The sequence below is a fragment of the Triturus cristatus genome, chromosome 7 (genome assembly GCF_964204655.1).
Source record: "Triturus cristatus chromosome 7, aTriCri1.1, whole genome shotgun sequence".
In the NCBI taxonomy this organism is placed as follows: Eukaryota; Metazoa; Chordata; class Amphibia; order Caudata; family Salamandridae; genus Triturus; species Triturus cristatus.
The window spans coordinates 783,681,739-783,707,146 of NC_140590.1; the positions used below are offsets into that span (position 1 = coordinate 783,681,739).

The 25,408-nt window shown below is 42.9% G+C and overlaps 1 protein-coding gene and 1 long non-coding RNA gene across 4 annotated transcripts in view; one reads left to right on the forward strand and one right to left on the reverse strand.

Moving 5' to 3' along the window:
* The window catches only part of LOC146810559 (uncharacterized), a 32,500-nt gene extending 10,304 nt beyond the window's left edge, over positions 1–22,196 (reverse strand). The window contains exons 1-2 of the long non-coding RNA XR_014966611.1: positions 22,112–22,196; positions 10,460–10,607 (exon numbers count right to left, since the gene is read on the reverse strand). This is a non-coding gene — a long non-coding RNA (uncharacterized LOC146810559). The remainder of the gene's footprint in view (positions 1–10,459; positions 10,608–22,111) is intronic.
* Positions 1–25,408, forward strand: part of EBF1 (EBF transcription factor 1) — an 802,303-nt gene that overhangs the window by 671,377 nt on the left and 105,518 nt on the right. The gene's annotated exons all lie outside the window — the stretch shown is intronic.

Sequence of the window (25,408 nt, forward strand, 5' to 3'; positions counted from 1 at the left end):
CCAGAGGTCGAGTGTGTGTTGCTAGTGTAAGCCACTCACTCTGGCACTGGATTTGAAATGAGATGATAGTGTAGGCCCCTTGTGCTGTCACCAGTTTGAGAGTGAGTGGTTAGTGTGATTCGGAATGAGGTGTACCTGTAGGCCCTTTGTGCTTTCACTAGAGATTGAGAGCGAGTTGTTAGTGTAAACTGTTTGCTCAGTCACTGGAACTGAAACAATGGTGTTAGTGTAGGCCCATCATGCAGTCACCCAGAGATCGAGAGGGGGTTGTTCAGCAAAGCCAGTGTTAATGGAAGCCCATTGTGCTCTCATCTGAGTTCGAGAACAAGCTGTTAGTATAAGTGAGTTGGAAGGAGGTCTTAAGTTTCGGACCATCACGCTGTCACCAATGGACCAGTGTGAGTTGTTAGTGTAAGCCACTCTGTTACAGGAGTTGGATTTGAGGTGTTGGAGTAGGACCATCTTTGAGAGTGAGTTAGTGGAAACCACTTGCTGTCACTGAAGTTGGAATGCACCACCTGCAAAGACAACAGCTTTTCAATCATAGAACAACTCAATTTCCAAATCTAATTTGATACAAACACAACTTCAAGAGGAACCATTGCCTACAGACCCCCGGGCCCCTGCCCCAGCATCTCCGAACTACCCATCGCCACACTGGCAATTGACTCCAAGCACTACATCCTTCTCGGTGACCTCAACTTCCACCTCAATGATACCAACTCCACCAACCTCCATGCCTCTCTCCCCGGCTCGCCTCAGATGGAACAAAATCACCATGACCAAATAGACTGCCAACCTCAACACCACCAGATCCTACGCCACCAGCAACCTTGAGCTAGCCATCCAATACTTCTCCGACAGGATCTTCAACTATGCTGAAACAATCGCCCCAATGGAAATGGACAACACCAGCAGACCCAGCAAACATGACAGCTGGTTCACCCCTATACGCCTAGCTTTCAAACGCTAGCGTAAATTACAGGAGAGATAATGGTATTCCCTGAAGAACCCCTCAGACCTCACCACCTTCAAATCTGCTGTCACCACCACCTCAAAGAAGCCAAAAAGGATGCCCTAACTACCCGCATCGAGGCAAGCTCCAATCACACTAGAGTATTCTCAAGCATCAGTAGAGAATTGTTCCTGCCCAGCTGCCACCGAGACCACGATCTGTCCCTCCCAAGCCCTCTGTGACTCCCTGCAGACCACTTCCACAACAAGATAGCAGACATCTACAGCAACTTCGACCTGCAGCCAACTGAACTCGGTCACCTCCTGACATACACCAACATCTCCCACAACCACCTCACCGATTGGACACCGCTCACCACGCTAATCACCACAGCAATCATGACCTCCATTCACTCTGCAGCATCAACAGACATATGCCCCCACCATGCCTTCAACCTGGGAAAGAAGGAAATAAGCAATGCACTCACCAACATCTTCAACTTATCCATCACCACTGCCACTTTCCCCAAAGCCTGGAAACATGCAGAGGTTCAACCCCTCCTGAAGAAACCCTCTACATTCAATCACCAGCTCATCGATCACCTGGAAGGAAACAACCTGCTGGATGCCTCCATAGCCGGCTTCTGCTCTAACCACAGCACAGAGACCACCAAATTAGCCGCAACCGAGGACATCAGATCCATCCTCGATAGTGGTGAGACAACAGCCTTAATTGAAACCCCTTCAACCTCTCATTAACCCTCGACACCATATCCCACCACACACTCATCACCAGACTCCTAAGCATCCTCACAGGGTGCATACAAACAACTCGTCTGCCGCCCTTCACCTCCGAACCCAAGAGCATCATCTGCAGTGTCCCACAAGGATCTTCCCTATTCAATGCCTACATGACGCCATTAGCCGACATCATCTGCATCCACAAGCTCAACATTATCTTGTACTCTGATGACACCCAACTAATCCTCTCTCTCACGGAAGACAGCACCACCACCAGAGCCAACTTCAAGAATGCGATGACCGACGTTGCCGACTGGATGAGATCCAACTGCATGAAGCTGAACACGGACAAGACAGAAGTGCTCATCTTCGGAAGAAATACCTCCCCATGGAATGACACATGGTGGCCCACTGCACTCGGACCCTCATCTACCCCCACCAACCATGCCTGCAACCTCAACATCATCCTGGACAGCGATCTCTCCATGAAGTACCGGGTCAACCAGGTTGCCTCCTCCTGCTTCCTCTCCCTCCGCATGCTCCGTAAGAACTTCAGGTGTATCCCTGTCAGCACCAGGAAAACAGTGACTCAAGCGCTGGTCACCATCCGACTGAAGTACGGAAATGCACTCTACGCCGGAACCACCACCCATCTGCTTAAGCGATTACAGACAATACAGAACGCCACAGTCAGACTCATCCTCAACCTCCCCAAACAAACCAGCATCACCCCCACCTCAGAAGCCTCTACTGGCTCCCTTTCTAGAAGAAATGGTAATTCAAGCTGCTGACTCATGCCTTCAAGGCACTCAACAACGCCAAACCCTCCTACATCAACCACTGCCTGACCATCGATCAGCAGACATAAATCAGATCCGTCTCCCTCGCACATGTCCCCCACATCCGGCGGAGCTGCATTGGAGGTCATTCCTTCTCCTACTTCGCCGCTAAATCCTGGAATTACCTCCTACTCCACCTTCGAACTTCCTCCTCACTCCCCGACTTCAGAAAGGCACTCAAGACCGGCTTATTGACTAAGGCCCTCCATACCTCAGCACTTGGATGCCCCCCGGGGTGATAAGCCGCGCTATATAAATACTGATTGAATGAGGTGTTAGTGTAGCACCATTGCGCTAGCGCCAGAGACTCATGAGATTGAGTTGTTAGCGGAAGCCACTCGCTCTGTCACTGGAGTTGGATTGAGGTGTTCGAGTAAACCCATTGCGCTGTCACCTGCGTTGTATAAAGATGTTAGCGCTGGTGATGTGCGGGAGAGGCAGCTCCCTTCCAATCCTTCTTCCCAGTCCCGCCCCCTTCGACCCCGGGCGCAGAGCGCTGTGGAGGTGAGAGAGGCTGCCAGCAGTGAGTGTGATGAACAGGGCCCTGCCCTCACCCCAGCGCTGCAACACGCTGCTTTTATCATTCACTTTGTGCTCCCGGTGAGACTGCAACAGCAATTGCCGAGAACAGGCAGGCGATAAACCACATTGATTTAACACATCTTGTTTTCAATCATGTTCGGATTTTCGGAGCATGCATTTGTCATGTACAGCGGTTTGTAGCTCTCATCTGATGCGCCGATCCCTTCTCCCTGGGAAATGAAAAGGTGGCACAACGAGACATGCTTTACTGAGAATCCAACGCGCAACAGGGAAAGTATTGTAGATAAATACTGTCAGGCAGAGCGGAGCTGCCTCTCAGCAGCAGAACTGCTAAATAACAATACTTACTGCCCCTGAACAAACCCAGGGCTACTGCTGCCTGTATGCAACAGCAACACCTGGCTCGAAGTGAAGAAATCAAGACAGGGGCCAAGCAAATGGCCCTTCCAGGTCGATCAGCACAAATCACAGTGGCTTTTAGCTGTGCATTTCGTATTAATGGGTCTGACCTTTGAGGCAGCATTAGCAGTCTCCCCAAACTATTGTGTTCCTCCTAAAAATTATACATAACATGTATACACAGGGGGTGTTTTGTTCAGCGGCTTTCATGCATTGGTTGCTAAATTGTCATTCACATTTTGCTTCTGCCCACCACACTATTCAGCAGTGGTCTTCAAACTGCCATGCTCCCCCTCCCCCCCCTCCCCTTCCCCCAAGGAATTGTTTCTGTTACAGTTTTGAGCAAATAAATGCAGGATTGCCAAACATACTATTCTGGTCAGGCAGGCCGCACTAACGTATAGTGTGATTATTAGAAATGGGGTGGTGGTTTTGAAGAATATTTGGAGTCCCTTCCCTTTTGACACCTCCCAGTCAGGATATAAATGACAAAATATGTTAGTGGTGATGGCCCATTACCCATTACTGAGCAGCTTACTTTCTGTTGAAAACAAAGCACTGTTATCAGCAAAATGCTTCTTTTGGCCAGACCCTGTACACACCCCCTCCCCTTTCCTCTGGATCACTTGAGGCCCCCACCCCACCCCCAGTTTGAAACCCCCTGAATTCAGTATGGTGCAATGTGCCTGCCCACTTCATCCATTGATTCCCTTAACTTTGAGTGACTGCTCAAAGCCAGTACATAGTGGTCACATCTGCAAAAAAAAGGTTCTTTTTCTTCAGTAGCATTATTTAGTATTTAATTTTATATTAACTTTAAATACCACTTAGGTAATTTACCTTCACTCCTTTGTAAAGTTTATGTTGCAGAGTGTTTAAGTGGTTTTGTAACATTGATGCTGCCTGCGATTTGAGCGTTTAAATATATGGTAGGTAATCAGGCATTTTGGATTGGCATGGAGAGTCCTGGTTGTTTAGCATTTGCTAAGCACTTTTTAGTACATTTAGTACATGTTCCGTTTTTCAGATAGAATCGATTGAACACAGATGGAGGTAAGTTTACATGGGTCCCAGTCAGTGCTCAGTTTGTAAAAGAATGAGTGCCTGTGCTGAAAGCCCCGACTCAGAAGCCCGAGGCCGGTGCTATTAAATGTCAGCTTCTCGAATACCATGGTTGACTAGTCTTGAATACACCCCATGCCTCTTTAACCCATTTCCAGACATTCTTTGACCCTTTATCTCACTCTTGTGGATTCCTGCTTTCTCCCTTTGTGATGTTTTTTCTGTCTCTCTTGCTCTTTTTTCTCCTTTCTGTGTTTTTCCCTTTTCATCCTCTCAGGAAATGTCTTATGAGGAAAATAAGTGCCGGCCCCCAAAAATGAGTGCCGGTTCAAATTAAACACTGGTCCCATGAAGAATTGGTTAGCAGCTTGTTGCAGGAACTTGCATCTAATGACACTTATTATCCACTGTCGGCGTTTTCCATGGTCGTGAGCTTTGTCAAATATGTCATTCTGTGCAACTCAGCTGATGCATATTGGCAAGCGTACTTCTATTTTTATGTAATGTCTTTTTTTTCCTTTTCAAAATCTGGTCACCCGAGGAAAGTGTGATTTATTCTTAACTCCTTCATAAATATTAATAAAATGAATAGCTCATCTGAATGACTTTATGTTTGAAAATATCGCAAGTAAAACTGTCATATTGGTCTATCTTTTATAAATGTAAACTTTTTATTGCAAGCATAAGATGACCACGTTTAGGTGACATTTTTTTCCATTTTATTTTCATGTCATATGCTTGCAACACTTTTTTTTTTTTTTTTAAATCAATCACACCAGCTTGTCAAGGCCAAGTCTACTGGCTTTGCCAATGCTTTTTACTCACTTGTACATATCACTAGGGCACCTCAAATGAGGTAGCTATGCGCTTTACTAATCGTATTGTTATTATTATTATTATAGTTAATATTATTGTTTTCTCCGGTCTTGCTAGGAAAATACTTAAACAACAACATTTCCCCAATCACCTGAGGCTGACACTGTAGCTAGTGTATTAAGTGGGGTGAAAAACAAAAGAGAAAGAGGGATAACAGGGCTCTAACACATCACAAAACAATATGTATTTGGGGACATTCTCTAAGATATATCCGCATTTCTTAAATAGTGTAAGTAGAGAAGGACCTGTTTTAAAAAGTGTGACACGTACCTAAGAAAGTAACTAACAGATGTGGATGAGTATCCACTCTTTGACTAATGAAATGTAAACATCAAATGCAGGGAGTAGAGATCAAACTAGCTGAGGAACACTTTGTGTATTTAACATTTAGATGATGCCTTTAGCCACAGCCACTGAGTATTATATTGTAATCTTTATATGGTACTACATACCCCTAACGAAACTGGCAAGACTCTGAAGTGCTTCAGGGCTAGGTAAGACAACTCATGCTTGATAGAATGAAGGTTTACAGTGTGGCCATTTGGTCTAATGAGTAAAGTTCGGGCTGGTGCTTCAATAACTTTACAGCAAAATTGTGGGCACATACAAGAATCAAGTGAAGCAGAGAGGTTGTAGCACACTTTCATTACTTTACAAATGTACTACGAGCAATAATGCAGCTACCCAGCAGCTTATTTCAGCTGTAAGAAAATGACCCAACTCTGGGGACAAACAAATCTCTCTGCTCCCCCACAGCACCACACTAGACCAAAAAAGTAAGTTTATCTCACCCCACTTACTACCCAATATCCCAAGTCGCTATTCAGAACGAAAAGGCTCCTAAAATTGGTTAGGGGTTTAGCTGTAAACAAACATTGAAAATTGTGAAAATATGATAATAAGAGATCAAGAAAATAGAAAAGAAGTGGAAAAAGTAGGTTGGGTAATAACTTTCATAAGAAAATAAAAGGGGTCAAAATAAAAGCAAACAAAAACGTGGGGAAAACAATATAAACGACAAGGGGAAGGGGGAGGTGGCAGAACAGCATGAACAAGGATGGGAAGTGAAGGGGAAAGAGAAGGTGTAAGAATGTAACCCTCATAAGGGATAAAGGTAATTACAAAAAGGTGCAAAAATCAAATGGATGGTGGAGACAGGAAGCAGGAGAAAAATCCAACTTCTGAAAAAAATGAAATAAAAGCAGAAAGAAGGACAAGAGGAAGAGTTAAAGAATTCAAACACGTACACTTAAAAAGTTTTTAAAAAATAAAAAATTATGAGGGACATTCTTAGAGGTTTTTCCAGAGATTCATCAAGAATGTATTTGTGTATTATGTATGTGTGCATGTATGTGGGGTTTATTAACCTAGCCAAAAGCAGTAGAGCCCTGCACAGGGTTAAAAGCGAAGATACAGTCAATGAGTGAATAGGAGAGTGGGGTTCTGACAGCGAAGGTGGACTCTTACTTCGTAGTCACGTGTGCAGATTTCCCAAGTTACCTAGTATTTCCAGTCTGCTTTTATGGACCAGTGATTCTTCAGAGCACTTGAGAGATTTCTGCAGAAGAGGGCAGGTATCTGGATTGTTCAGTGTCACCAATGTCTTAAGTATACTTTAATAAACTATTAGTAGCTTGATACCTCATTAGGTTTGGGTCAGCTTGCGCTATAGCAATTGACCTTCTTGTTATAAACCTGAAGGTTCTTTGCAATTTCTTAATCTGAAGTTCTGCTTTTAGAGACAATGTATTTTGCTGTCTTAAACTCTATCTTTGGAGACCCAATCACGCTCAATGCCTGCAGTTTTTCTGTAAGAGACCACAGATATTTTATAATCTGAAGTTGTTTCTTCAGAGACAAATAGATCTGTCAGAAAATTGGCATTTATCCATCGCAGTTATCTCCCCCGTGCGATGAATATTGCATGTATAATGGATCCAATCCCTTGGCTGCTGTGAATCACCTCCCATGAGACTATGCACATTCTTCGAACAGGGATGTAATACTATAGCGCAGTAATTTTGAAGCTGATGGCTCGGAAACTCGGCACACAACTTCCAGATCCTCTGGGATTTTTTTAGAAAAAAATCAAAATGGTTTAAAATAAATCCATCATTTTTCATTTTATGCAGCTGCCAACAAAATCAGTTTTTGACAGATTCTGATGTTTTTTGATGAGCTCTAAAGATTTAATGGTCTCGTTTTAAAAAATGACTTTTTTTTCGGCAATTAGTCCCTAAAGTGGACAAAGTGCCTTCAACATACTCGGAAAAAAGAACAGTTTGGGAAAAACAATTGCTTATTTTAAGGTTAGGCTACAAAATGTTTCATCAGATGCACAGCCTGAAGCAAGGCAGATGCCGGGGCTTCTAGTTCTGTACTTTAGACATTAAGGGACTAGTAGACAAATGCTTATGGGTAGAGGACACCAACCCAGACTGTAAAAGTGATGGCACATGAGTCCATTGCCTACAAACTGTGGGACACAAATCTAGTGCACACAGGTTATAGAGCAGCGGCTGAATAATTACTTTGTATGGGTTTGTCAGCCCAAGATAACAGGATACACAATGCCATCTCAACTATCACACGCTATGGGACAAGCAGACAAATCTTTACAGCTTGTGTGACCAGAAGTCAAATGTTTTAACGTTATAGGGCACTGGCTCCATGTTTACAGTTATGGGACCACCGGTCCAAGACTACAGGCTATCCCACAGCAGGCCAGTGCTCACAAGTTTTGGAACTAGAAGGCAGTATTTAGAATCTGTGGGAGTAGCAGTTTAGCATTCACAGTCTATGGGATTAACATGCTGTTGTTTGGTATGAGGCTTTCCTAGTTTTCACATCCTAAACAACATCCGCCCACTGGTCATAGGCATTGGACATTAGCCCATTTCTTACAAAATGCAGGACTCAAACATCAATATTTAATGTTAAGTTAAGCATTTTTATAGAGTGCTCTTAAGCTTATCTACAGAGTCTCTTGGTGACGGACTGCAGCATAAGAATGGAGTATTTGTGGATCCATCCCTAAGAAGAGAATAACCTTGTTTTAAGGAGTCTATGGAATGTGCAGAGATCTGAAATTAAGCGTATACTGTGGAAGGGAGTTGGGGGGGGGGGGGGGGTGGGTCTTCCTCTCTATCTGGAGTTTAGAATGTGAGATGGTTAAGGTGTGGTTCTTTGAAGACCTCAGATGACATTTAGGAACAATTTTTGTGAACTCTTCAGAAAGAACTTAAAATACCACTCAACAAATGTTTTTATTTCAACACGTACACGTATGTTTGCATGCAACTGTGTCTCTCTGCCATTCCAGGAAGTGTGCAGAAGTTACCAGGAAGGAAGGCGCTTTATAAGTAACTTAGCATGTTAAAAACCTTTCAGTCAGTGGGGTGAAATGTAACACATCTCATCCCCCATTTATTCCCATTGCTCTCTAAAGTGGATCAAATCAGACACACCCTTTCCTCTTTCGACTACGAAATGTGCTAATGTAGCTTCCTCTACAATGCACACCGACCCTTGTACAGTGCACCGTTCTCTGCTTGTCACCTTTGCTGCCAGTTCCTTAAATGCACATTTTTGCTGCTTGCGCAAGTGGCCGCCAGTGTGCACTGTGCACACATGTGTTCACCATTTGTCCATCAAACACCTCTTTACTCCTGCACACATGATTTAACGCACGCATGCAAGCTTCACGGCATGTGTGCAACATTCTCCTTTTCTGGTTCTACGACGGAACAATGCAGGGGAAAATACATCGCATGCCTTAACCACACATATTTTACCTCGCATTTATTTACAACGCATATGCTTTTACAACACATGCCGTTACCACGCATTGTTTATATATATAAAAACTATTTTGTGGGGGGAGACCCTCCACACCCGACAACTTACCTTAAATGCGTAGTAAAGGCATCGTTGTAATAATATACACATGGTAAAAACATGCATGCTAAAAAATGTGTGGTGAAGGCACAACATGGTAAAAACCTAATTGTAAAGTCTGTTTCAGTTGACTTATCTGCCCTCTTCTCGGCTTCTCTGCACAACTCGTTGGATGTGTGCACTGGCATTGGGTCTGTGCGCATCGTTCTCCTCACACACAGCCGCATTCTGTCTCTATGCACTCTGTATTCCAACCTTGGACGTTTAAGACCACATGCACACTGTGATGTAGAAGTGTTATCCCACTGGTCTGCACTGCAGGGAAAGAAACAATAAAAAGACTGGGAAATGGGGTGGGTTTATGTGCAAGCAAGAACAGAGTGGTGGGGAGAAGGGGGGGGGGCAACAACACAAAAAGTTGGTGGGTGGGACGTAAAAGAAGCCCCAAGGGCAAACAAGTTTTAACAAGAACGTGCCAATGAAGCGGTCATGTGTGATCTGTGGAAAAAACGCCATGTGTCATAATCGTGTTCATTATGTGGGAGGCTCAGTTTATTAAAAGTAGCATGACGAGGCAATGCTAGAAAGTATCGAGATGGGTGCAACATGTTCCAACAGTTTTTAGAGCAGAGCCCGAATTGTGGACGCATGTAAAATTCACGGCACACAAGCAAGCGGGTTTATGAAAGGAGTGGAATACTGCATTTTGGCTAACTAAAAAACAAAATATGGAGAGTGGGGTACATAGGAGAAAAAAAAACACAGACACCGTAACAGACTTGCTTTCATGGCCTATAGACATGTAGGATGACACTATAGTTTGTATACTAGGACAAATTGGTTGTCCGGGCATTTGAAAAGCTGAATAAAGGAACAAGTTGGGGGAAAAGATCACATGATGCCCCTATGCATTTGCTGCTTGGATTGGTAAATTAAAATAAGTGGATGGGGGAGGAGGAAAAACAGACACGAGGGTGTGTGAAACAGCAGCAGGGTGGGAGATGAAACAAGGAGGGGTGGGTGGGGGGGGGGGGTGGTGGTGAAGCCAGCTGCACATACATGTTGATCGATCGGAAATAAAGCTTTCACAGGCACACTGTCACATTATGCCGTAACTAAATCAAAAATACAAAGGAGCGTCACGATACCTTCCAGCTGCCATGAGGGACTAGGAACAATTACGAAACCCCAACAAACGCTGATTGTTGTGGAGAGAAAATGTGGCATAACATCCAGAGCTGCCGACGTTAGAACTGGGGAACCAGGTTCAAGTCTTTGTGTCGGCTCTCCCCGTGCCTACAAAAAACAAGCATTTGTAATGCAATCGGTCTCGCAGTGGTGAAAGTTAGAGCAATTGGTGTTGCAAGTTATAATGTTTTTTAGTTATGGCATCAAATTCAATTCAATTCAATAAATCTTTATTCGGATTTAAAATATCCATAAAAGCACAAATCAAAATACCAGCAGAAATACCTTCATTAAAAAACATTACACAGAATAAAAACAATAAATAAATAAATAAACAAAGACTTGTAATATGTGGCATGGTCAGCAATATGAATACACATATTATAAAGGAAACTTAATATGTAAAGCATCCACTTCTTCAAGACTTATAGCTTAATTGTCCATAACAGGTAACAGAATAATGTAATAAAGTGCAGTTAAGCAGTTGACAAATAGCAACTTAAATTAATAGGGGGACTATCAAATGTAAACAAATAGCAGCAAACAAATAGCAGCATATGTATTAAAGTGCAGTCAAATATAAACTATATAATGAAAAGCATGATATACAAGACAACAGTTTCTACATGCACCTCCCAAACATATAAGCTTATGATTCACAACATATAGCAGCTAGATGTAATAAAAATGAGATCAAATATGTTTATAAGGTACTCATTGAAGCGCGTGAACAAACTGCCGCCTTTAAAACAGGACTTAACCTAAAAATCAAATCTTCCCTTTTAAGATTAAGAATTTCCATATGGGCTAGTCTGTAGTCAACAGTGGCAGTTGCCTTGAAAAAGGAATCAAAAATTGTTTAGTATATTTTTGATAAAAATTACAAAAGAATACAAAATGTAACATTGATTGATTGCTCCGATTGCCACAGGGACAGGGCGTTTTCTCAAGGTTGATGTTGAAGCCTATAGTGAAGCACAGTAGATATTTTAATGTGCCTGCCGTAAGGCGGAAGAGCAAACTTCTCTCCCAGCGACTAAGGTTCTTTAAGAGATAGCTAGATGGCAAATGTGGTGGGGGGCAATTAACAGGCACCAAGGACATATGCCTTGTAACTGACGACTTCAGGAGTTCCGTTGCATGTCTTAAGTCGCTGTATTGATCATATAGGGCCTCCTAGAGGGTCTTCTTAGTTATGCCCTCTATATTACTTGGATTTAAGAAAATATGATCAAGATTCACGCTGATCAGACTGTTTCTAACAGCGGCAAGCCATGGTATGTCCCCTCCCTTATCACATTTGAGGCAGTCTGCTATAATTTCTCTAGTCCGTGTCGCTGCCAGATTTTGCCAAACCTTTAGCCAAAATATAGCCGAGCAAGACCTGATATAGTCTTCAATATAAAACAGTTGTAATTACTTATGACAAATACAATTTGAAGAAACAGAATCTATTTTCTTCTCCCTGATTGCTGCTAAATTTTGTGACACCCCAAACTTCGGCACCATATGTTGCCGTAGGTATGCACTGTATTTTGTAGGTTTTAATTATAGATAGCACTACCTCAGTTATTTTTGGTTGCGGAAGACACAAAATTGAGTTAATGGCCTTCAAGAATTTACTCCTGCTGTGCGCCAAATGGGCTGCCCAGGAACCATTATCTGAGAATATTAGTCCCAAGTATGGAAAAGTGCGAGTGCATAGGAGGCGTTTCGATCCTGAGGTGATTGAGTTAATAAAAATGCTTTTTGGGGCCACAACTTTTTATAAACGATTTCTTAAAATTAGTGCAAAGATCTAGGCCAGCCATAAAATCAACAAAGTCCCTGACTAAAGTGCGTAGTGCATTCAGGTTGCGGCCCATTAGGACCGCATCATCCGCGTATAGTAAGACGGGGAGTGTATTACCATACATTTTCAGGACAACATTGGTAAGTTCCAACAGAACATTGTGTAAATCATTGATGTTTAAAATAAACAAGAGTGGGGCCAGCACGCACCCCTGCCTGACCCTTCTACCAATATTTATGTTTCCTGAAACCTCCCCATCCTTACTAATCCTCACCCGTGCTTTCAAGTCCCTATGCAAATAAGCTAAAAAGTGAACTAAAACCTCATCCAACCCATACTTTAAAAGGACTGACCATCGACGTGACCTGTTTACAAAATCGAAGGCTGAGGAGAGGTCCATAAAAGCCAAGTAAATGGGAGATTGGCGAGCTATGGTGTATTTACCAACAATCAGGTTGGGATTTATGCATTGTTCAAACGTTCCCAATTTGCTTCTAAAACCTAGCTGGCACTTGTTTAAAATGTGTTCCTCCTCAGCCCATTATCTGATTTTATTAAACAGGATCCTCCCAAGTATCGTAAGTGTGTTGTCAGTCAGGGAGATCGGTCTGTAGCAGCTTGGGTTGGATCTGTCCCCTTTTGTAAAAATCGGGACGATAATACTGGTTGACCATGTGCTAGGTATAAAAATGTTTGTTAGGTTATTAAAAACATTAAGTAAAAGGGGCGCCCAGAACTCCGGTTTGTACTTGATGAGGTCAATGGGAAGCCCGTCAGGACCGGGGGCCTTGTTACCTAAGCTTTGGTTGATTGCATCCTCGACTTCTGATACCGATATCTGGATTCGTGAAGCATCGTGGAAGTCAAAGGGATCCTCACTCTGGAGAGAGGCTGTATAAATTTTGGAAAAGTGAGCTTCCCAGGCTTCACTAGGTGTGTTACAGCTTAAAGGGGTAAGTGTAAGGCCCATAGATCGCATGTCTTTGACAGCTGCCCAAAAAACGTTTCCATTGTTGATACTGGCGGCACAAGCGAGCTTGTCCCAGCCTTCTTTTAAGATCTCATCTTTACGCTGTCTCACCACTTGTTTATAATGTAGTCTCAGGGATCCGACAAGAGTTGCATACATAGGTAGTGCTACGAGTGCTGCACGGAGCTCTCTATTTGCTCGTGAACAAGCATTATTTTTTTATAAATTGTTTTTATTGAGAAAAAATCAAGAGACCACGGCATCACAATAAAGAAATACCAATCAGTAATCTTCCACAATACACATATCGCAAACCTCAATATTACAGTGCAGGATAGCGTCATAGCAATGGACTCAGGAAGACTGGTCCGAATCACCTGCGTGCACAATGAGTGCCTCACATGTAAACAAGCATTATTAAACCATCTAGGGTTCTGGTTATAATTAAGTGCAGGCCTCGAGATCAATCGTTTGACGCCAGCACATAGATGGCCAAAAGCATTAATTGCCTCTGGGTTAGGGTCGTTAGACGACAAACAAATCTCAATTGGTGATGAATATGCTGTTATCATTCTTGAAAACAGTTTGCCATTATCAATGCCCTTCCAGATTACTCTCAAATTATCAGTCGAGGGCATTAGATTACTAGCTCCCGGCTCTTTAGCGAAAACAGGTTTAGGGGCAAACCTAATTATAATCGAAATTGGATTATGGTCGCCATGCACAGTGGATATAACCTCGGCTTTTAATAAAAATCTTCTAACGAAGCAGAGATTAAAACATAATCTATTGTCGAGGCGCAGCCACGACCTCTATATGTTGGAATAGGACAGCTGTCATTGTAATGTGCATCAGCAATGTCCATCACATTCAATAAATTGTGATTGGACAGATGATTCAGCAGTTCTTTCCCTCTTTTACATGTGTATACATCTGAAGTAGGAACAGTAACTGACTCATTTGCCCTCAACATCCTGGCGTTAAAATCACCACCCAGGCAAATTCCAGCTAAATTATAAAACGCCATTTGATTTTGTAAAACCGAGACAAAATTAAACAAATTAATAAATTCATATTTGGTGCAGTCAGAAAATCATTATTATAAAAGTTGATGAAGCAAATTGAGGCCCCTCGTGTATAAATCATGGCTTGATAGTTGTCATTAATTGTGGCAAGGGTTTTGGCGCTACCACCTGAAGAAATATTCACCCAAATAGAAAGTCCGCCAGAGGGACGACCTTGTTTAGGGGTGGGTACAATAATATTAAAACATGCAAACCCCTTTAGGGGCAAATGCCTTGTTGCCCATGTTTCTTGAAACATGAGGATATCATATTTTTTTACTATATTCACCCACTCTTCAGAACTTATTTTCAAAGCTAAACCGGCAATGTTCAAGCTTAACACATGCAAGTTTAAGTCATGTGGTTCTGAAGTATCATGTTCTGTGGAATTGGGCATGGGTCTCAAGGGAATGAGCTTGGATGGTGTTCGAATAAGCGGTTGTCAATCCAAGCTATCTAAGCCGGACAAGGCGGAAAATCTATTATGCGCCATAAGCGGGGAGATGGCAAATGTATTTGGCCCCGGGGTCGGTTCATAAAAAAAGCCCAGTGGTAATGACCAAATAAGAGTAGGAATGGTGCTGTTAAGTTCCTGTGTCATTAATACTGATCTCAACAGTGATGGCCGGCGAAAATTAATGACAACGCAATCTCCCTCAATATTCTTAGATGAGGATCCAACCCACCCTACCCTGCGCACCCTTATGATGTCACTGATATTTGCCATCCTAAGACCTTTGTGTTTTATTAGCCAAACTGCACTTTTATTTCGCAGTTGGTCTCAAGACTCAGTCTGATTTTTCCTTAAGGGGGAACACCTAATAGGACTAAGACATAGGGACAAGCTGCCGGAGGTAGGCTAGGAACTTCTTTACTGGCCTTGACGGACTCATTGACATGATTCTCAATAGGGGGTGTCACGCTCTGGTTATTACTAACTGGAGTGGCGTTATTTTTAAGATTTGTGGTGGCAACATAGGTGACTGGGTGAATTGATGGGTGTGGGCTGTCAGTGACACCTGTCGTCAGTAATTTATTCTGTGCGGGGATGGATTTAGATATAAAACATTCCTTAACTTTACAACAAGTATTACAAACACTGGGAGTACTAGTAAAGGAAGGGTATATAGAATTCGGGTTTAACTGTTGCTTGTTAGAGCTCCTTGCGTGAGGGGCTGTGATTTGGGAATCTCCCCTTGTTGTGGGGTCAGTTTTGAGGTGTTAGTATGTGAGCTTAGTTTGTTTGTTAATGACTCCAAACGATCTAAGCGTTTCCAAAGAGCGGTAAAATTCTTATCAACAAGAGCTCTAATACGCTCATACACAGTGTCGACAATAGTATCGACTGAGGTATCGCCAAGGTTAAAGCAAGTTGAGGAACCTGTCATAGGCTCAGTCTGAGTGTGGCTAGAGTGATTTAGTATTTCAGATGATGTTAAATCGACAGTGACGTTGGCGTTAGTAGTTATTATGTCCACTAGATACACTGTGCCTTGAATCCAAGAACTCAGGCAGTACATTGTTGTTTTAAACGTGGTGGTTGTTTCTTCTTGGAGCTCATCGGTTTGGTCAATTTCCTTTTTTCTTTTTGCCCCGGTAATTCCTGGGTTCGGAGAAACATTCAAGTTTGGTACAATGTCTTTGTTACATATCGCTCCTGAGAGGTTCTCAACAGCCCCAATACCCTCGCTGCCCTGATTACTTTCCTAGTTGCAGCCAATTTCCAAAAAGTACAGTTTTGTGAGCCGCGCCGAAGAAAGGCGCACTTCCATCATTGTTTAAGATGAACTGTGGCATTCCGTGATGCTTAAAAAAAATTATGTGTTGTGCCCATGTAAGTTTTACGCCATGTACTAAGAAGTCACTAAAGCAGTGACTGTGGGAGGTGGTGGTGTGGGAACGGCACTGGGGAGATTAAGTGACGGCAACAATGACAGGAGGGAAGGAGGGATGGGTGCGAGCGAGGAGGTAACAGATGGCCTGAACTGGCCAACCAAAAGAATCAATTGGTGATGTGTGCTGGGAGGGAACCAAGCACCCAAAGGCGGGACAGATGGACACTATTGGCCAACCAAAGTAAAGGAATTATGAAAGGCCAGCCAACCAACCAACCAAAAGCGATGGGCGTGTCAAAAGTCTGTATACTTAAGACAGCATGCCTCGCAGAGCAGCACATTCGCTGCCCAGGCTCGACCGTAAAAAAAATGCAGAAGCATAGCTATCTGAAAATGTAAATAAAACAATGCAGAACGCTAACAAAATGGTGTTTACAAACTACATACGGAACGGATTGAAAATGACAAATGACAATCTGTACCCTTATTAGCACTCCGGCAATCAGTACGGGTGAACGTATACAGGAAGAAAACTCAACATTTCAAAAACACGGACAGAAGCAAAATAACATATTAGTGTGCTTCAATTAACCTATGTGCACAAAAAGGAAAGCCTACAAGTAATAGAGGCATGATCCATGGGAGGGGTCGACATACACAAAGGAGGGAAATATAACCAACATTGATCACAGAGAAGCAGGCCTTTGCAAAGGACACACAAAGCAACAGATTAACCCCTTCGCCGCGGCAGGAATTCCGCCACGGCGCTGGGGGGGTTTGGGGGCAGTTGCGGGTCCGCTGTGCTCGTGACGGGACCACTCCGTCACGAGTCACGGTTGAGCTGTGCTCATGACGGAGTGGTTCCGTCACGTCTCCGCCCACTGCACTAATCGCCCACACAGGCGGGGAATTAGCGCCGCGTGGGCGGAGCGGCCGCCAACGGCCGCAGCATGACAGAGCCACGGTTGCGCTGTGCTCATGACGGAGTGGTTCCGTCATGAGCGGGGAAGGGGTTAAAAGCAATGGTTGGGCTGTAAGCCCCCAGCGTAGATACAGCGTGTTTTGAAGAGACAGCGCATGTGCTGCTTAGACAAGACCTAAAAAATGAAGAAGTAGCACAAAAGCACTTTTTAAGACGGAGGTGCCATCAGCAGTGTTCTGCAAGATCCTTCCCAAATAAATAAATAAATACAATTATTATTATTTTTTTTTAGAGATAGTGGGTGTTGTGGCGATGTAGGAAAAGTTGGGGAAACAATAGTAAGTGGGCGGGATAGGAGAAAAGCAGCACATGAGACACAGCAACACAGCGGGCGGGGGAAAAGCAAACAGGTGAGAAAGCAACACGAAGCACAGCTGAGGTAGTACATTTGATAGTGTAGAAAGAAGCACATGAGAGAATTTGAAACTCATGAAGACAGCAGCACAGTGTGCAGTGGCATGTATTCGTCAGAGGTAAAAGCACACAAGGGAGGTAGCTGGAAAACACATGCACTTTCTTAGAGTGCTTAGGTTTAGTTCCCTAAAATTGAGCAATGGAAGGATAAAATCAAGCCAATTATATAGATTGTAAAGAGGCTATGCTCCAGGGAATGGACAAACACATTACTGTCAACCTGGAACAATGAAAGCCATTGAATAAGAAGTACACAATTGAGAGTGACAATAAAGCCAACCAATGATAAGCTATGGGCGGGCTGTAAGCCCTGTAAGTTCTTGGTAAGCACACTAAAATTATTTTGCAATCAGACAACTTGTGCTACCTGGTTGGCTCGAGCGAATAACTAAATGCGATTCAGTTGGTCCCGGGTATTATAGGACAGCAAAGGGGAACCACTCTAAGAGATAGAGGACTGTTCAGTAAAAACAACTGAGTCTGTTGGGAAGGTGTATCCTTATGTATGTCAGTAAGAGAATGAAGAAGAGGACGTGGCAGTAATCTACGTCTATTTTGAGTCCTTTTTTTGGGGTGAGGGGTATTTGTACAAGAAAGCAAATGGGCATTTGAAACATACTATCGATGAGTTAAATACAAGTTAAAAATTAACTTGTTGCACAAGCATTGGCAAAGGAGATTGGTCAGGCATTGGTTGTTAGTCTTTTGGGTTTGCGGTACTTGTTTTGCCATGATTTTTATAAATTATTGTTGTGGGAGTTGCCTAAACCTAATCAATAGTGAGAGAAAAACGAAATTGGGGGGAAAAAGATATTGTTTTGGTCCTAAAACACATTGCCAGTGTAGGTACTTGTACTAAAAGGAGCTATCTTGTGAAAGAGTGGAATACCATCACTCGCAGTTAAGTTAGGAAATGGCTAAAATAGATAGACCCTTTAACCCAGTGATAATCTCCATGCTGAGCTGTGCAGCATGGAGGGTCTGGGTGACCCTCGAGGACTTCTACCCTTTCGGGCTAAACAGAGGCGACGCGGTGACCTAAAACAGGATGATGGCAGCTCCGGTTTGCTTGCCATCTCGGTGCCCTTTCCCTTCTTTGGAGAAGCGCACGCTGGACTGTATGTAAGTTCAGGTTTACGTATGTAACTGTTAGTGATATTTGTTTAGGACTCTCATCTTAATATACTCCCGGGAGAGACGAGAGTTTACAGGGGCTATAGGATAGAATCTCAGTTCGCAGTGGTTCCATTGGAGGTGGAGTTTCTTTTTCCTAGTGGACATAGTTACGTTTCTTTTCTTATTTAAAGTCTGTTAAGAACTACACCGCCAATCCTGCTCAGTGCACAGGCCTGCACAGGTGACTTAGAGAGGTGTAAGTACTAACCCACCACTGATTAGGGTGGTCAGACTTCAGCTCCACCCACGGCCTCGTAGCAGCGGCCAGGGCTAGTGTACGTTTATTTAATTTGTTCGATGCCGCTGCTCACTTTTCCTCGGCACATATATATCTCGGAGCTTTGCCATGACCCAGGGTCATGATTTATGGCAAATATTGTTCTCTTGGAAACTGCCCTTGAGATCCCATCCTGCTTGGGGACTCTGTTTAATTCAGGGTTGTAAAAATATACAAGAGGCTGAAAATAAAACAAATGTCTTTCCCCGACACTCGTGGACACGCAGTGAAAGCACAAACACTTCAGCCACAAACACCCCACAGCACTGAGCCATGTGCCAGTCGCAAAGCAGACCCAGGTAAGCGTGAAGGCCACGCCGGGAAGCTTTGAGAGTGTGGAGCTGCCAAGGGGTGTCGGTCACAGTGACCAGGGGAAGCCCTGGTGGCGTGGGCCAGTCGTGGTCCGCAGTGAAGAGGCTCGTCTGGGAGAACCGAGGCGAACCAGCAAGTGCACAGAGTTATTCAGACATTGCTGTAAACTGTATACACAGCGCGCGGCTCGCTGTTTACATGCGGCCCCCAGACATATACAGCGAAGTGTTCTTCAAGCAAGTCAAAGAAATAAACAGAAACCACTTGTCCGTAGCGGATCCATTCTTCACATAGGCGCCGAATCCACAGAATGCATCATTTTTATGGATTTTCTTTCCTCGCTTTAGATATTTTGGCAAGTTGCGCGAGATGTAAGTAACAGTACCGCATCATAACACTGTAAAGCACTATGCAGACTAATTGAAAACAAAATGTCAAAGTCCCCGTCCGCGCTAAGAGATGGTGACCCAAAATGTAACCCGTACCTGTTTCGAAGAATCCCCTCACCTCCTCATCACCAACAAGCATTAAAAATGCAATAGGTCTCGCCTTTTATCAAGTTAAAGCCATTTGCTTTGCTATACAATACCATTAGCAAAGCAAATGACTTTAACTTAATCAAAGGCGAGACCTATTGCATTTTCAATGCTTGTTCTAAATGTTGCCATGTGCGCCTCACAATATAATACAATGCATTCTTGTGGATACATAGAAGGTGTCAAAGTGGCAGAACAAAAGTCACATTTTTGAACTACAATGCAAAATTGTAAGGTGAACGGATTCAAATCTTCTGTGTCCAACTCCCTTGTACTGCTCCTAATGCCTACCGTTAGCTTCCTTGAACAAGGTACTCATTTGCATTACCAGTGAATGCACCATTAACCTGGATTCACATGACTGCCAAGTAGGTTGTGACATCTTCACGCCAGGTTTTAGTCAACCATGTGTTGCATTCTGGGGCTTGTAGTTACACTTTTGTCCCACACAAGAATGAGCTAAAAATCCCACCAATCGGAGCACTATTTGGTGGAAAAACCGTGACTCGCTGCACTGATATAGCAAGGTTGCAAAGAATGGGTCCTATAACCTGTGATTCCACTATAAAACTCTAAAATAAACGGTATGCAGTGGGCTCCCCAGGCCCCGGTGCCACAGCACCTGCTGCACCCACAATAGATATGCACTGGCTGAGTGACTGTGTTGCGTTGATATGCACTGGCTGAGTGACTGTGTTGCGTGTGCGATGGCATGTGACTTGCATGGGTGCATTCTGGGATGTTCTCTACTATGTCGCCTAGCCAAGCTTCATATGTGTCTGGGTGGCCCGCTTGTGCATATTTGAAGGGACCACAAAATTAACACTGTATTGGAGTCTTTTATTTTTCAGTTGTGTGCCCCTTTGTCAAACCGTGCCGTACACTTACAGCCCCCTATGGTGGGGCTGGCATTGGTGCGCCCATGGACAATATATCACAGAGAAGTCAGACAAACAGTGAACCATTTCCTTGGTATGTCTTCCAGGATTTGCACTCCCCCAAATTCTAAACTTGTTGGAGAATCTGTATCTCTCTGATGATCCCCTACTGTTTCCTCCCCCTTAGCCAGCCATTAACCCCTGAACCAATTAGAGTCTTATTCCAAGTACCCACCCTCTCCCCCAAGGGCCTGCAACTTGGGTAATGCTAGTGAAGTCCATTGAAAGTTACCCCATCCCCACCACTCACAAAATGATGGTGCAAACTGGACAGAGCAAGACCTCTTAATTCCTTTACTTGATAGCTCCTCACTGTGGTTTGGTGTTTTTCATACTATGGTGTCGGCACTTGTCATGGAGGTTTCTTAAAAATCCTTTTTTTTAATTACTAATAATGGGTTTCAGCCTGCCTGTATGCACTGACAATCAGAACTAATTTGAAAATTTCTGAATGACCGGTTCCAGAAATTAACTGCTATTTTTCAACTCCACAACAACCGTAAATGTTCACCCACATAGAAATGCTCCTTTTTTGCAGTTTTTATACAGCGTGAACTCAACCTGAAGGTATTGGTGCACTCTACATGAGCACCAATTACGTTACACCTTCATTCTTGGTAGACACGGGGAAATTAAGTGATTTGCCCAGAATCACAGTATGTTGAGACTTGAACCTGGTTCCCCAGTTCCAAAGTCAGCAGCTATGGCAACTAGGCCACATCCCCTCTCTCTTTGCTGCACACATTAAAGATTGCTCATGTACAAATCTATAAAAGAGAAACAGGTTCCCTTTTCTGAGTGGAAAAAAGCAGCAGGTAAACATGTGGCATCGAATGTGGACAAGCCTGTGAAGAAATATTCAAATGGTGAGCCTGTTAGCACCAGGTACAGAATTACTTCAACATGCAATAAGGAGGTGCAGTTATGGGACCCATGTCATATCTAACATCTCCAGCAGGGCATGGATCATTAGCCACTTAATCTACATGCCAGGTCTTACAGGCAAATGTTTATAAAGGTAAAAGCTCGACTTTCAGTCCATAAATGCACAGTGCAGTGGAAACCAGATTTAGCTAAAAGGTGGCTCGCCCAGAGCTTAAAACAAGTCTGCCTCGGAAAACGCTAAGCAAACTTTGAATTTAGCAAATCTTTTTCTTTGAATTTGAACATAGTGGCGTTAGCAATTACTTGTTCGTCATCTTAACCGTCCCATTCCTGCAGTAGCGCACCTCAGTAGTGCACAGAGTCCCCCCTTAAAAGAGTTGGGCGAAGCAGAGAGTGAAATAATCTTTCAAAATGCTGTCTCTTTGACATACCTGTGTTGAGGATGTAGAGTAACAACCAGAGCTGCTGACAATGGAAATGGGAACCTGGGTTCGAGTCTCGGCATCGTCTCTCCCCATGTCTGAAAAAAACAAAACAATGCAGCTACATACCAATAAAAAACAAAATAAAACAATGGCGAAAACCAGAATGGAAATAAAATGACAAATGCCAATAGTATGTTTATTACCAAAGAGGCAAATTTGAAACTGAAAGCAATCCAAGATTAGGCTAAAAAAATAGCTAAAAGCTAATGGATATAAGTACTAGGTCACTGCTGCGTGGGAGGGAGAAAAACACCAAAAGGACGCACCACAAACACACATTAGCTACAGAGAAGAAAGCTTATCTGAAGGACACGCCAAGAAACTAATGAAAAGCGATAGGCGGGCTGTAAACCCACAGATTAGATACAGCACGTCTCGAGGAGACAGTGTATGCGCTGCTTAGGCGAGATCTAACAAGTGGGTATGAGTTATAAAACATTTTGTACATTAGACAGGCAGTGTTCTTGGAGATAGGCAACCAGTGGAACTGGTTGTGAAAAGGAATTACATGCTCACCATTTTCTAATTAAAAATTAGCCTAACTACTGCATTTTGTATAGCTTGCAAATGTTCAATGGTTTTGCTTGGAATGCCCAAATAGACAGAGCAGAGTTTCTGTAATCCTATTAGAACTGGGTAAATCCATATGTGATTATGATCCTCAGATGTCACAGTATCCCTCACCCTTCTCTGATCAATGATGAATTTACAGCACACACCCCTGTTCCTCTCCTCGATGCCTATCTGCTCATCCTCTGCTGGTAATCTTGCCAGTATTCTCTTACTACCCCCTTGAAGATGAGCCCTGTACTGCTCCTAATCCATCAACCCTCTTATACATACCCCATCCAGGCAGTGGGTTTGCTGGTGGGTAGTACTGCTGAGGAAGTTTCTTCTGCAGCGAATATGTGTATACGGGGCGTGTGCTTGTTTGTGTGTATGTCCCCCGAGGTCTTGCGTGTGTGTCTGGGATGTTTGTATATGGTTCTGTTTTTTGTGTGTTTCAGCAGGGTGTGTATGTGAATGTATATGTGAGCGCATGTGTGTGTGTTTGCAGTGTGTTTCGACAGTGTGATGGCAGAAAAATATGGGGAAGAGCAGAATGAATTTAACTAGAAACAATAAAAACAGCAGCAAAACAAGCATGAGCAATGATAGGTAAGACTGCGAATCAAGAAGCTAGAACTAGAAAGGAGGGTATGTTTTATTGCTAATCTGCAGGTCACTGGTTCTAATTCTTCCAAGATAGCTTAGTGGGCTGTTAACTAACTGCTGAGATCCATGTTCAGTCTGCATTTGTGTGGCACAGTATGCAGGTGGTGTGACATTTACGCTTCTACAATGCACAGCATGCTTGTATGCAGGCAGTGACATATGTGCTTCTGTACTGCAGAGTATATTGGTGATGACACATCTGCTTCTGTGCTACACAGTATGCACTGGAAGCAAACAATGGCATCTAGTTCTGTCCTGCACAATAAGCAGACAGTGATGCTGTGCCCCTGTGTGGCACGGTGTGCAGGGGTGAAGCCTCTGCTTCAGTGCTGCACTCAATGGACTGTGGGGCCTATTCATAAAGGTAAACTTACATGTGAATAAAACTACATGTGTAAGTTTACTCTTACACTTTTGAGTAACTTCACTACTTTTGGCTATTTGCTATTAACTATTTGGCTTTACGAGTGTAAAGGTACTAATAAGTGTAGAATTACATGTCCCCACCCGCTGAAACAGGGCTTGAGGTCAGTAAAAACATAATATACAACCTTTAAGTTACTACTAGTATTGACTGTACAACAATATTTGATGTCTCACATACTTGGTGAAGACCTCCGCAATCAGAGCGGAGATCGCCCTATGGTAAAGTATAGAGATTTTTTTAATTATTTAAAAAAAAATATTTGTAAATTAAATGTTAATGTGAATTAATTGTATATATGTATTTTAAATGTAGAATCATTGTTTACAAATGCTGCTGCACTCAACTAAATTTGTACTGAAAATTTAATTTAGTATAACAGATGAAATTTAAATGATTTTATAAGGATTTAATAACATTTAGAATAAAATCTGGACCCACACTCACCTTAAGTACAATGTTTGTTTATTTATTATGCATTAATATTAGCTAAAAAATATGTATAGATTTTTTTTAAAAATCAAGTTACATTTATTTTTCAATTGAAAAATGTTATTAAATATATTTTTAATATCCCCTTATAATTTAAATTGTATTTATTAACATTCAAATGCATTTATATACTTTTTAAGACATTTAAATGAATTAATTTATGTGAACAATGTTTCTTAGGGTGTTTTATTTAAGTCCCTACCTCCATTATTCTCATGGGAGGATGTTACTGTAGCTGTGAGTGGCCATGGGTGGTTCTGGACTTACACCAGCTCTGAGCTGGAGTACATTTACAATTTACTATAGTAGACTCATATTTACACTTATGTACAGGATATGGTATAAATAGGGCAATAAGACTATCACCCCAATGTTTACATACTGGAGAGCCTGCAACTAAATGTTAGTAGGCTCTAGGAACATTATCTCAGTTTTTGTACGCAATAATAGTCCAACGTTTATAGACTATGTGACCAACAGCCTAATGTTCAGATTCACCGGCTATGGGACGACCAAAGCAGTGTCGCTGACTAGAGCAATGCTGTCCTGATATTCTCAAACCTTAGTACCACTTGGTTAATATTAACAGTCAATAGGACTACCAGCTCATTATCAACAAGCCATGGAAATACCATCCCAATATGTATAGCCTTGGTGTGTTTCTGTTTGGGGCTGACTGGCACAATTTGCAGTCCTGTGAATCCCAGCTGCATCTTTATAGGCTATTAGAGAACTTACCCAGTATTTTACTGCCCAGTGTTTGACCATTAATCCTGAGTCCACTGGTTCAGAGTGAGGGAGTACAGATATCTACTAAGAACTGATAACAGCGGTGATCCTTCAATGAACATGTGTAGCAGAGTGTTAGGAGTTGAATGAAGGGATGATGTTAGAAGTGTTGCGTTCTGCTTTTGCCATGGAGCTTTAAACTGAGAGATGTAAATTCAGAGATACGTTGCCAGTGATGCGATTGCTGACAGACAGCCAGGGCAGCCTTCTGGTTGCTGTGATGTTATATCTTATAGGAAGCCCACAGATGAAGCTGGCTTTGATATTTAAAACAGTGTTTGTGAAAGGGAGGGAAGTGTGTCACTGCAAAGGTTCCTGCTATA